Raw genomic sequence first — 11,269 nt, 5'->3', positions numbered from 1 at the left:
TTGCTTTGTTTGCTTTTATGTTCTAGGATGCTAATTTTAAATTTTGTAGCCCTACAGATTAGAGAGTAATGTTTTTGATTTGTACAATTAATATTGATTTAAATTTGCCAACATGTTTACCGTTTTCTATACTTTCACACTTCCATATCAGACCGTCCTTCTGAGATAATTTTTCTTCTAAAAGCACATATTTTAGAAGTTATTTCAGCCAAAGTCTACTGATAGTAAACTATCAGCTTTTGTTTGTCTAACAATGTCTTTATTTTGTACCAGCTCTTGAAAGATAATTTTCCAGGACATCAATTCTAGATTTTCAATGATGTTTCTTTGGTGCTTTACAGATACCATTCTGTTTTCTTTTGTCTGACACTTTTGCTCTTTATAATGCAACTATCAGTCTTATTCAGTGGTTTTCAAAAAGTGGCCCCTAGACCAGCAGCATTTGTATCACCTAGGAGCTTATTAGAAATTCATTTTAAAAAACTATTCCAGACCTACTGAATCCACACTTTGTGGCTGGAGTGACGGAATGTGTGTTTAAAAAAATGTTCAATAGGTGATTTTGATGTATACTGATGGTTGAGAGCCATTGATGAAATGTTATTTCTTTGAAGGGAGAAGATAATTTTTTATTTCTGCTTGCTTTTAAGATTTTGTCTTTTTCTTTCATGTTCTGTAGATTATGATGAGTATTAGAATTTCTAAAAATTTATCTTGCTTAAGATTTCCTGGGCTTCCTGAATCTAAGGATTTGTGACTTCCATTAATCCCAGAAAACTGTAACAAAGTACCTTTTTAAATATTTCTTTTACCCATTTTCCTCTACTGTATTTTTAAGGAACTTCTTTAGATGTACATTGCAATCCCTCACTTTATAGTCCTTATTTTTAACTATTTCCCCATACTTTATATATATATTTGTTATCTTTATTATATCTGAGGTCTTTTCTCCAGTTATCCCCCAAAGGTGATTTGTTTGCTTCTGCTTGGGGCACACTAAATTTGATTTACATCTTGGGATATTGTATTGGATAAGAAATATGAATCTCATTTTCAAACCCATGTGAATTCAGATTGTGTTGGATAGTCTCATGGGAAAGTTTTCTTTCTTTGTCATTCTACTGTAAAGTGAGCTAAGGTTAAGACTTTCATATATAGCTTCCTTCCCTAATTTCTTATTTTTTTAAACAAACTAATCTACTGAGGTCATTGCATTTCAAAGGTTTTGGCTTCCCTGGTATTTCTGAGCTTAACCCTATCCTACTGAGGTTCAGTCTTGGTCTCCTATTTCCTGAATCCAGGAAGTATTAAAACACGGCTAGGGACCACCAAAAGATAAGCAGAAGCTAGCTCTACTATTAGCTTAGCCTGTGGATTTTTGCTTTTTTGTTTTTCCCTAGCCAATTAAAGAGTTAATATATTGATTAAATGATAAAATGATAAATTTAATCAAATTTATTGATTAAATGATAAATGATCAAGGATGGGTTGATGATGACTATCAGGGTGGTAAATGAATTTTATTCGTTATTTTGGGAAATACTATACCAGGAGTGTTTTCTCTGAGCACCTTGTCAGCCCTATTGCCAAACGTTGAGATCACAAACGTTGAATTGTTTATTCTAACCTCTCCTATCTCTATTCATACTCCTCATTGAGCATCCTGGACCTAGTGACCATCCTGGCCCCAGCACTCAGTGGATAGTTTGGAGAATTTACTTGCTCATAGGCTTGCGAGGTGAGATGGTAGGGGTAGGCAAGTTCACATGCCTTGTGCAGCCTGTAGGAGTTTTGTCCAATAGAGCCCAAGCCTCACCCTGGCTTCGCCAAAATGTCATAACCTGAGATAACTTGGAAGCCAACTTGAAGGGAGTGGCCTTTTGAGGTCATACCCCACCTTGTCCCTTCCGTCTTAGCTCAGCAGGACCAGGCCCAAACGTGTCAGGGAAGCACAAATAAGAAGACTGCAGGTCAGAAGCCATGATGTGTAGACAACAGTGCATTGTGTCTTAGATCTAGTAACTGCAGTTCCACAGATGTGATGCCGGAGTGTGGACATTCCCTCTGCTCTGAGTGTCACAGATCCTAGGGTGAAAAAAGAGCCCATCAACTAATACAAGATGAAATAGGAGCACAATAAATGTTTGTCAATGGATGAGTTTGCAGAGATTTCTCTGAGCCTTGTAATCTTACCAGATGTTCTAGTCCATGATGGACTCTGATTTATTATCATTTCTTTGTTCTTTCAAGATGAGTGTATATTGAGCAACATGTTCTGTACCTTGTTCTCTGTAAATTACCTAAAAATAGACTTGATATTTTCTGTTAGGGACTTGCAATGCATTCAGTTCAGAAAATGATACCTGAATTGCAGCAGCCAAAAGGCTCAGGGCTGTTTTTGTGGAGCAGTAGAGAAGTGGCCCCTTCTGATGGCTAAGGGGAACCATAACAGGTAGATAGACCATCACCTGAGAGATGTCTGTCTTTCAGGATGAAGCACATGCTTCAATCAAGCACAAAGATGGGAAGAAGTGAGAATATCCCAGAAACAGGGAAAACTACTGTTTTTTGTTATTCAATCTGGGTAGTTGTGTCTGTAGCACTCCAGGCTTCCCTGTCCTTCACCATCTCCTGGAGTTTGCTCAGTCATGTCCATTAAGACAGTGATGCCATCCAACCATCTCATCCTCTGTAGTCCCCTTCTCCTCTTGCACTCAATCTTTCCCAGCATCAGAGTCTTTTCCAGTGAGTCAGCTCTTTGCATTAGGTGGCTAGAGTTTTGGAGCTTCAGCTTCAGCATCAGTCCTTCCAATGAATATTCAGGGTTGATTTCCTTTAGGATTGACTGATTTGTTCTCCTTGCTGCCCAAGGGACTCTCAAGAGTCATCTCCAGCACCACAGTTTGAAAGCATCAATTCTTCAGTGCTCAACCTTCTTTATGGTCCAGCTCTCATATCTGTACATGACTACTAGAAAAACCATGAATAGCTTAGCCACTCAGTTGTGTCCAACTCCTTGCAATCTAGTGGACTATAGCCCACTAGGTTCCTCTGTCCATGGGGATTCTCCAGGCAAGAATACTGGAGTGAGTTGCTATGCTCTCCTTCAGGGGATCTTCCCAACGCAAGGATCAAATCCAGGTCTCCCACATTGCAGGCATATCTTTACCAGCTGAGCCACCAGGGAAGCCCAGAAAAACCATAGCTTTGACTATAGGGACCTTTGTCAGCAAAGTGAGGTCTTTGCTTTTTAATACACTGTCTAGATTTGTCATAGCCTTTCTTCCAAGGAGCAAATGTAATTTAATTTCCTGGTTGCAGTCACTGTTCACAGTGATCTTGGAACCCAGGAAAATAAAATATTCCAGAAATAGAGAAGCTGAAGCTGATGCTGAAGCTCCAGTAATTTGGCCACCTGATGCAAAGAGCCAGCTTATTGGAAGAGACCCTGATGCTGGGAAAGATTGAGCGCAGGAGAAGAAATGGGTGACAGAAGATGATATGGTTGGATGGCACGACCAACTCAATGGACATACAAGTACAGGATATACTTGCATAGGATACAAGTAAAACAAGTTGAAGAAAAGGATTAAAATGGAAAAAGAAATCAGGGGCCAAGGTGTTAATATACTTGAAGAGACGTGGTGGGATTTGTATATTATTCAGACAGCAAAAGGGTGACCAAAAACGGTCCAGGATATTTTCATCTTAGCAGAGGTATTTGACTGAACCTGTACACAGGCTAGACATTTTACATTGAGGTAGGAGGGTTTCCAGGTGTCTATATAGAGTTGCCCTCCAAATGACCAGTGCAGTTGGTTTCAGGTGGGAGGGACTGTCTGGTGTTAGGAATGGATGACTAGCTGGCTGTCATATTAAGTACTATCATTATACTCAGTGTGATTCTGGAATGTGGCTTCATAGCTATCAGTTAATTTTAGGCAGTTCCTAAATCCTGGCTTGGTGCTCACCCAAAGTGCTAAGATCTTTTGTTGGCAAACTATTTGTTAAAGTATAAAATGACTCAGGAATTATTCTGCACAAAACGTCAAGCTGCAGAATAAATAACCATTCCCCTCATTAATCCCTATGGGCAGCGTCTGTTGGAAAGCCTGGCTTTTCCATAATGAAAATATGTCAGCCCTGAATATATGTTTGCACTGTTGAGACTGAACAGGAATTGGAATGAATTCTCCACTCAGCCGCAAGTGAAATATGGCCGTTTGTGGTGAACGAGGCGCCCAGTGCGGTGAAGTTGAGATCAGATTTGGATTTGGAGAAACCATGGGGAGGCCGAGATCAAGCGAGAGGGGGGAGGGCAGTGTGTGATGGAAGTGAAAAGCAATACCAAGTAAAATTCATCTTAATCTGTGCCCATTTATAAGAGAAAGCTCTGCCACATAATATAGCTGGGTGTTTAAGAAATATGTGAGGCTTTGTTGTCCTGGAAGCTGTGGAAATCAGCAGGAGGTCCACAGTCAGTTTGATGTGCAGAAATGCTGTTAACACAGGAAGCAAAGACCGCAGGCTACAGTGAGTGCAGAATCATAGGGGCTCAGAGACCAGAGCACCCAGAGCATTCATTCACATGTGAGAAAGCTGATGCCCAGAAAGGGAAGGGGTTTGCCTAAAGAATCACAGGGAGCCAGTGAAATTCTTGATTCACGATGACCTCTACTCAGCTTAGCCTTTACAGTCGACACTGAGCCCAGGCTGGGCCTATCTGTCCTCTGCTGTAGCACAGACATCTGGAAGTCTTTGAGGACAAGGTCTGATTGCCTCAGCAGACAGTGCAAGGTACATGGTAGATGAAAAAATGTTGTAAATTGAAGTATTGCCAGACCTTTACCCAAGGGCCAGGGTATCATTTTTGTGTGTGTATGTGTGTGTGGTTATCTTTTATTTCACTTTGTGTTGTTCAGTTGCTGAGTCCTGTCTGACTCCTTGTGATCCCATGGACTGCAACCCACCAGGCTTTCCTGTCCTTCACTATTTCCCAGAGCTTGCGCAGATTCATGTCCATCAAGTTGGTGATGCCATCCAACCATCTCATCCTCTGTTGTCCCCTTCTCCTCCTGCCCTCAGTCTTTCCCAGCATCAGGGTCTTTTCCAATGAGTCAGCTTTTTGCATCAGGTGGCCAAAGTATTGGAGCTTCAGCTTCAGCAACAGTCCTTCCAATGAATATTCAGGGTTGATTTCTTTTAGGATTGACTGGTTTGATCTCCTTGCAGTCCAAGGGACTCTCAAGAGTCTTCTGCAGCACCACAATTTGAAAGCAACAGTTGTTTGGTGCTTAGCCTTCTTTATGATTTATGATTTCACTTACTTACCTATATTTTATACTTTTTAAGTCAGAGCAGTCAGCCCCACAGTATAATTTAATAGTGAAGAACATTGCCTTTGGAGACATCCCGTCCTCAGTTCAAGCCCTCTCTCTGCCATTTACTAGTTGACTGGCTTCAGACAAGTTGTTTCACCTTTCTGTAAAATAGAAAGAGTAATCATGCCTACTACAAAACTGTTGTGACACAGTTAGGAAATGATATAGGTAAAAGTAAATAGCCTACAGTCATCCTTGCCATCTACTGATGGTTATATAATTTCTGCCTCATCTTGACTCACTCCTGTACCATTTCTGCCATGACAAATAAGAGGTGCAGAGGTTGACCTGCATCCATTTGAGACACAACATTCTCTGGCTGCCTGTTAGAGCATTGCTGCTCTTCCTAGTTTGCAAAGACAGCTCCAGGCAATGTTCTCCTCAGTGGGGGGATGAGTGGAGCCACTGAGCAGACTCGAAATTTTCATTGGTTTTCAAAGATGAGCACGGATGACCAGGAGTTAATAATGCTGCCTGGAGTCCCAGGTCCACAAGACATAAGAACAGCATCATCTGGTCCCTATTTTAAGAACTGGCCATGATTTCCATAAGAGCTAAGTCTTAGATTTTAATGAGTTTCATTGTTTCTTTTGCCAGAATGTGATTTGTACTACCGCTTTTAAAAATTAAACTTAGATTTATATGAATAGAGTTCAAATTTGTGAAAAGTTAGTGGGAAAAAATTCTTCTGTATAATCACATAATCTCGAAGTCCTTAGAAAAAGAAAAGGAAAAGGGTTAATAGTAAAACTAGCAACAGTAGGGCAAATAGTAAAAACATCAGGAATGTCAGGAAAAGAGAATGGCAGACTTTGGAGAACATGTGTTACCAGTTTTGTTAACAACGTGTATTAACAGACCCCCTGTTAAAAAGACTTGCAAATCATTATTTGACGCCAAGTTGGTCCTCTGAATTTGTAACCTTCCAGTTTGTGAGTGATAGCACTCATTAGCATGGTGCATTTGTCATCAATAGCCCTACACAAAGCTCACATGTTATAGGATTTCCGCTATATGAAAAGTTCAGAAAAGGCAAGTCTGTAGAGGCAGAAAGTAGTTTGGTGATTGCCTAGGGTTCAGCATGGTAAAGAGGTAGAACTCTAGCTGGGTATGAAGTTTCTTTTTAATGTCATAAAATTAGATGTGATGTGGTTGACAACTCTATACATTTAATAAATGTCAGTTAAAATGGATAGATTTTATACTAAGTTATACCTCAATCAGTTCAGTTCAGTTCAGTCGCTCAGTTTTGTCTGACTCTTTGTGACCCCATGAATCGCAGCACGCCAGGCCTCCCTGTCCATCACCAACTCCCAGAGTTCACTCAAACTCACATCCATTGAGTCAGTGATGCCATCCAGCCATCTCATCCTCTGTCATCACCTTCTCCTGTCCCCAATCCCTCCCAGCATCAGAGTCTTTTCCAATGAGTCAACTCTTCGCATGAGGTGGCCAAAGTACTGGAGTTTCAGCTTTAGCATCATTCCTTCCAAAGAACACACAGGACTGATCTCCTTTAGAATGGACTTCACACAGGTTGAATTTTTCCATCAATTCATTTAGGTCGCTATACCTCAATAAAGCTGGATTAAAAAATCTAACCTAAATGAATTGATGAAATCTAACCTAAATAAATTCAACCTGTGTGAAAATATTGATCAAATGTCATCCTTCCTATGAGGCCTATTTAAAAAAATCTTTCCAGGCAGAATGAACTGGTCATTCTCTTTTTCATTCCCATTACTATTTGTATGCAATACTCATCCAGTAGACAGTAAGTGGTAATGATGTTTTGGTCACCGAGGATTGAGAAAGAGCATAATAGAAGGACATCTCTTGCTTCCCTCCCCTTTTCTTTTTACTGTGGTAAAATATCCATAAGTTATGATTTTAACATGTTAAGGTGTGCAGCTCATTGGGACTAAGTACCTTCACTTTGTTGTGCAGTTGTCACTACTGTCTGTCTCAGAACTTTTTCATCATCCCATGCTAAACTCTAGACCTGTTTAACGCAAACTTCCCTTTACCCATCCCCAGCCCCTGGTAACCTGCAGTCTCCTCTGTCTCTATGAATTGGACTATTTCAGGTACCTCATATAAATGGAATCACACAATATTTGTCCCTTTGCATTTGATTTATTTTATTTAGTATAATACTTTCAAGGTCCGTCTAAGCCGTAGCATGTATCAGAATTTGCACATTTTCTTTACCCATTCATTCATGCGCTGATGGACATTGAGATTGTTATCTCTCAGCTATTGTGAATAAAGCTGCGATAACATTGTTGTACAAGTAGCTGTTCAAATTCTTGTTTTCAGTTCCTTGGGGGTGTATACCTAGGAGTGAAATAGCTGGATCACATGGTAATTGTGTGTTTAACTTTCTAAGAAGTTGCCATAGTATCCTCCAAAGTGGTTGCAGCATTTTACATTCCCACCAGCAATGAAGGAGACTTTCCATCTCTCTACATCTTTCCAAACACTTATTATTACTTTTTGATAATAGCCATCCTAAACAGTATAAAATGGTATCTCATTGTGGTTTTGAACTGCATTGCCCTAATTATTACCAGTGTTTGAGCCACTTTTCATGGGCTTAATGGTCATGTGTATATATTCTTGGGAAAATGTCTAATGATCCTTTTGCTCATTTTTAAACTGGGTTCTTTTGTTGTTGACTTGTAAGCATTCTTTATAAATTCTGGGTATTATTCTCTCATCAGATATATGACTGCATGTATTTTCTCTGATTCATTATCTTGATAGTGTTCTTTGATGCATAAATCTTTAAGCTTTGATGAAGTCCAATTTGTCTTTTTCTCTCATGGCCTGTGCTTTTTGGTGTTGTATCTAAGAAATCATTGCCAAATTCAGTGTCATTAAGCTATCTTCCTGTGTTCTAAGAGTTTTACAGTTTTAGCTCTTACATTTAGACCTTTGATCTACTTTGAGTCAATTTTTGTATATGGTATAAATAAAGGGTATAGCTTAATAGTTTTGTATGTGGATACCCAGTTTTTTCAGAATCATTTGTTGAAAATACAACAAATGATTGTATGTAAAATGTCCTTTACTCATTCAGTGATATTGGCACCCTCATTGGAAAGCATTTCCCCATATTTGCAAGGGTTTATTTCTGGGCACTCTACTCCATTTCCATTAGTCTAAATGTCTGTCTTTATGCCAGGACCTCATAATTTTGATAACCATAGCTTTGTAATGAGATTTGAAATCAAGAAAATAGAAATCTTGCAACTTGTTCTTTTTAAAGACTGTCTTGACTATCTATGGTCTCTTGAGGTTTCATATAAATTTGTGGATCAATTTTTCTGTTCCTTCAATAAACATCATTGGGATACTGATAGGAACTGTGTTGAATCTGTAGATCAATGGCTAGTAGTGATAACAATATTTTGATATATGGACAATATTTATATTTTTAACTGTAGTTTTTGCTGCATGCTGCTGCTGCTGTTAAGTCATTTCAGTCATGTCCTACTCTTTGTGACCCCATGGACTATAGCCCAGCAGGCTCCTCTGTCCATGGAATTCTCCAGGCAAGAGTACTAGAGTGGGTTGCCATTTCCTTCTCCTTTTGTTGCATCAGTTCAGTTCAGTTCAGTCGCTCAATTGTGTCCAAATCTTTGTGACCCCATGTACTGTAGCCCAGCAGGCTCCTCTGTCCATGGAATTCTCCAGGCAAGAGTACTAGAGTGGGTTGCCATTTCCTTCTCCTTTTGTTGCATCAGTTCAGTTCAGTTCAGTCGCTCAATTGTGTCCAAATCTTTGTGACCCCATGTACTGTAGCCCAGCAGGCTCCTCTGTCCATGGAATTCTCCAGGCAAGAGTACTAGAGTGGGTTGCCATTTCCTTCTCCTTTTGTTGCATCAGTTCAGTTCAGTTCAGTCGCTCAATTGTGTCCAAATCTTTGTGACCCCATGAATCGCAGCACACCAGGCCTCCCTGTTCATCACCAACTCCTGGAGTTTACTCAAACTCATGTCCATCGAGTTGGTGATGCCATCCAGCCATCTCATCTTCTGTCGTCCCCTTCTCCTCCTGCCCCCAATCCCTCCCAGCATCAGAGTCTTTTCCAATGAGTCAACTCTTCGCATGAGGTGGCCAAAGTATTGGAGTTTCAGCTTTAGCATCAGTCCTTCCAATGAATACCCAGAACTGATCTCCTTCAGAATGGACTGGTTGGATCTCCTTGCAGTCCAAGGGACTCTCAAGAGTCTTCTCCAACACCACAGTTGAAAAGCATCAACTCTTCGGTGCTCAGCTTTCTTCACAGTCCAACTCTCACATCCATACATGACCACTGGAAAAACCATAGCCTCGACTAGACGGACCTTTGTTGGCAAAGTAATGTCTCTGCTTTTTAATATGCTATCTAGGTTGGTCATAACTTGCCTTCCAAGGAGTAAGTATCTTTTAATTTCATGGCTGCAATCACCATCTGCAGTTATTTTGGAGCCCAAAAAAATAAAGCCTGACACTGTTTCCACTGTTTCCCCATGTATTTCCCATGAAGTGATGGGACCAGATGCCATGATCTTCGTTTTCTGAATGTTGAGCTTTAAGCCAACTTTTTCACTGTCCTCTTTCACTTTCCTCAAGAGGATTTTTGTTCTTCTTCACTTTCTGCCATAAGGGTGGTGTCATCTGCATATCTGAAGTTATGGATATTTCTCCCAGCAATTTTGATTCCAGCTTGTGCTTCTTCCAGCCCAGCGTTTCTCATGATGTACTCTGCATATAAGTTAAATAAGCAGAGTGACAATATACAGCCTTGACGTACTCCTTTTCCTATTTGGACCCAGTGTGTTGTTCCATGTCCAGTTCTAACTGTTGCTTCCTGACCTGCATATAGGTTTCTCAAGAGGCAGGTCAGGTGGTCTGGTATTCCCATCTCTTTCAGAATTTTCCACAGTTTATTGTGATCCACACAGTCAAAGGCTTTGGCATAGTCAATAAAGCAGAAATAGATATTTTTCTGGAACTCTCTTGCTTTTTTGATGATCCAGCAGATGTTGGCAATTTGATCTCTGATTGCTTTGCCTTTTCTAAAACCAGCTTGAACATCTGGAAGTTCATGGTTCACGCATTGCTGAAGCCTGATTTGGAGGATTTTGAGCATTACTTTACTAGCATGTGAGATGAATGCAATTGTGTGGTAGTTTGAGCATTCTTTGGCATTGTTTTTCTTTGAGATTAGAATGAAAACTGACCTTTTCCAGTACTGTGGCCACTGCTGAGTTTTCCAAATTTGCTGGCATATTGAGTGCAGCACTTTCACAGCATCATCTTTCATGATTTGAAATCGCTCAACTGGAATTCCATCACCTCCACTAGCTTTGTTCATAGTGATGCTTTCTAAGGCCCACTTGACTTCACATTCCAGGATGTCTGGCTCTAGGTGAGTGATCACACCATCGTGATTATCTGGGTCATGAAGATCTTTTTTGTACTATTTCTTCTATGTATTCTTGTCACCTCTTCTTAATATCTTCTGCTTCTGTTAGGTCCATACCATTTCTGTCCTTTATGTGGCCATCTTTGCATGAAATGTTCCTCGGTATCTCTACTTTTCATGAAGAGATCTCTAATCTTTCCCATTCTATTGTTTTCCTCTATTTCTTTGCACTGGTTACTGAGGAAGGCTTTCTTATCTCTCCTTGCTATTTTTTGGATCTCTGCATTCAAATAGGATTATCTTTCCTTTCCTCCTTTGCCTTTAGTGTCTCTTCTTTTCGGAGCTATTTGTAAGGCCTCCTCTGACAACCATCTTGCCTTTTTGCATTTCTTTTTCTTGGAGATGGTCTTGATCCCTGCCTCCTGTGTAATGTCATGAACCTCTCTCCATAGTTCTTCAGGCACTCTGTCTA

Source organism: Bison bison, unplaced genomic scaffold (assembly GCF_000754665.1).
Source record: "Bison bison bison isolate TAMUID 2011002044 unplaced genomic scaffold, Bison_UMD1.0 scf7180017864203, whole genome shotgun sequence".
Classification (NCBI taxonomy): domain Eukaryota; kingdom Metazoa; phylum Chordata; class Mammalia; order Artiodactyla; family Bovidae; genus Bison; species Bison bison.
This window is presented reverse-complemented; position numbering follows the sequence as displayed.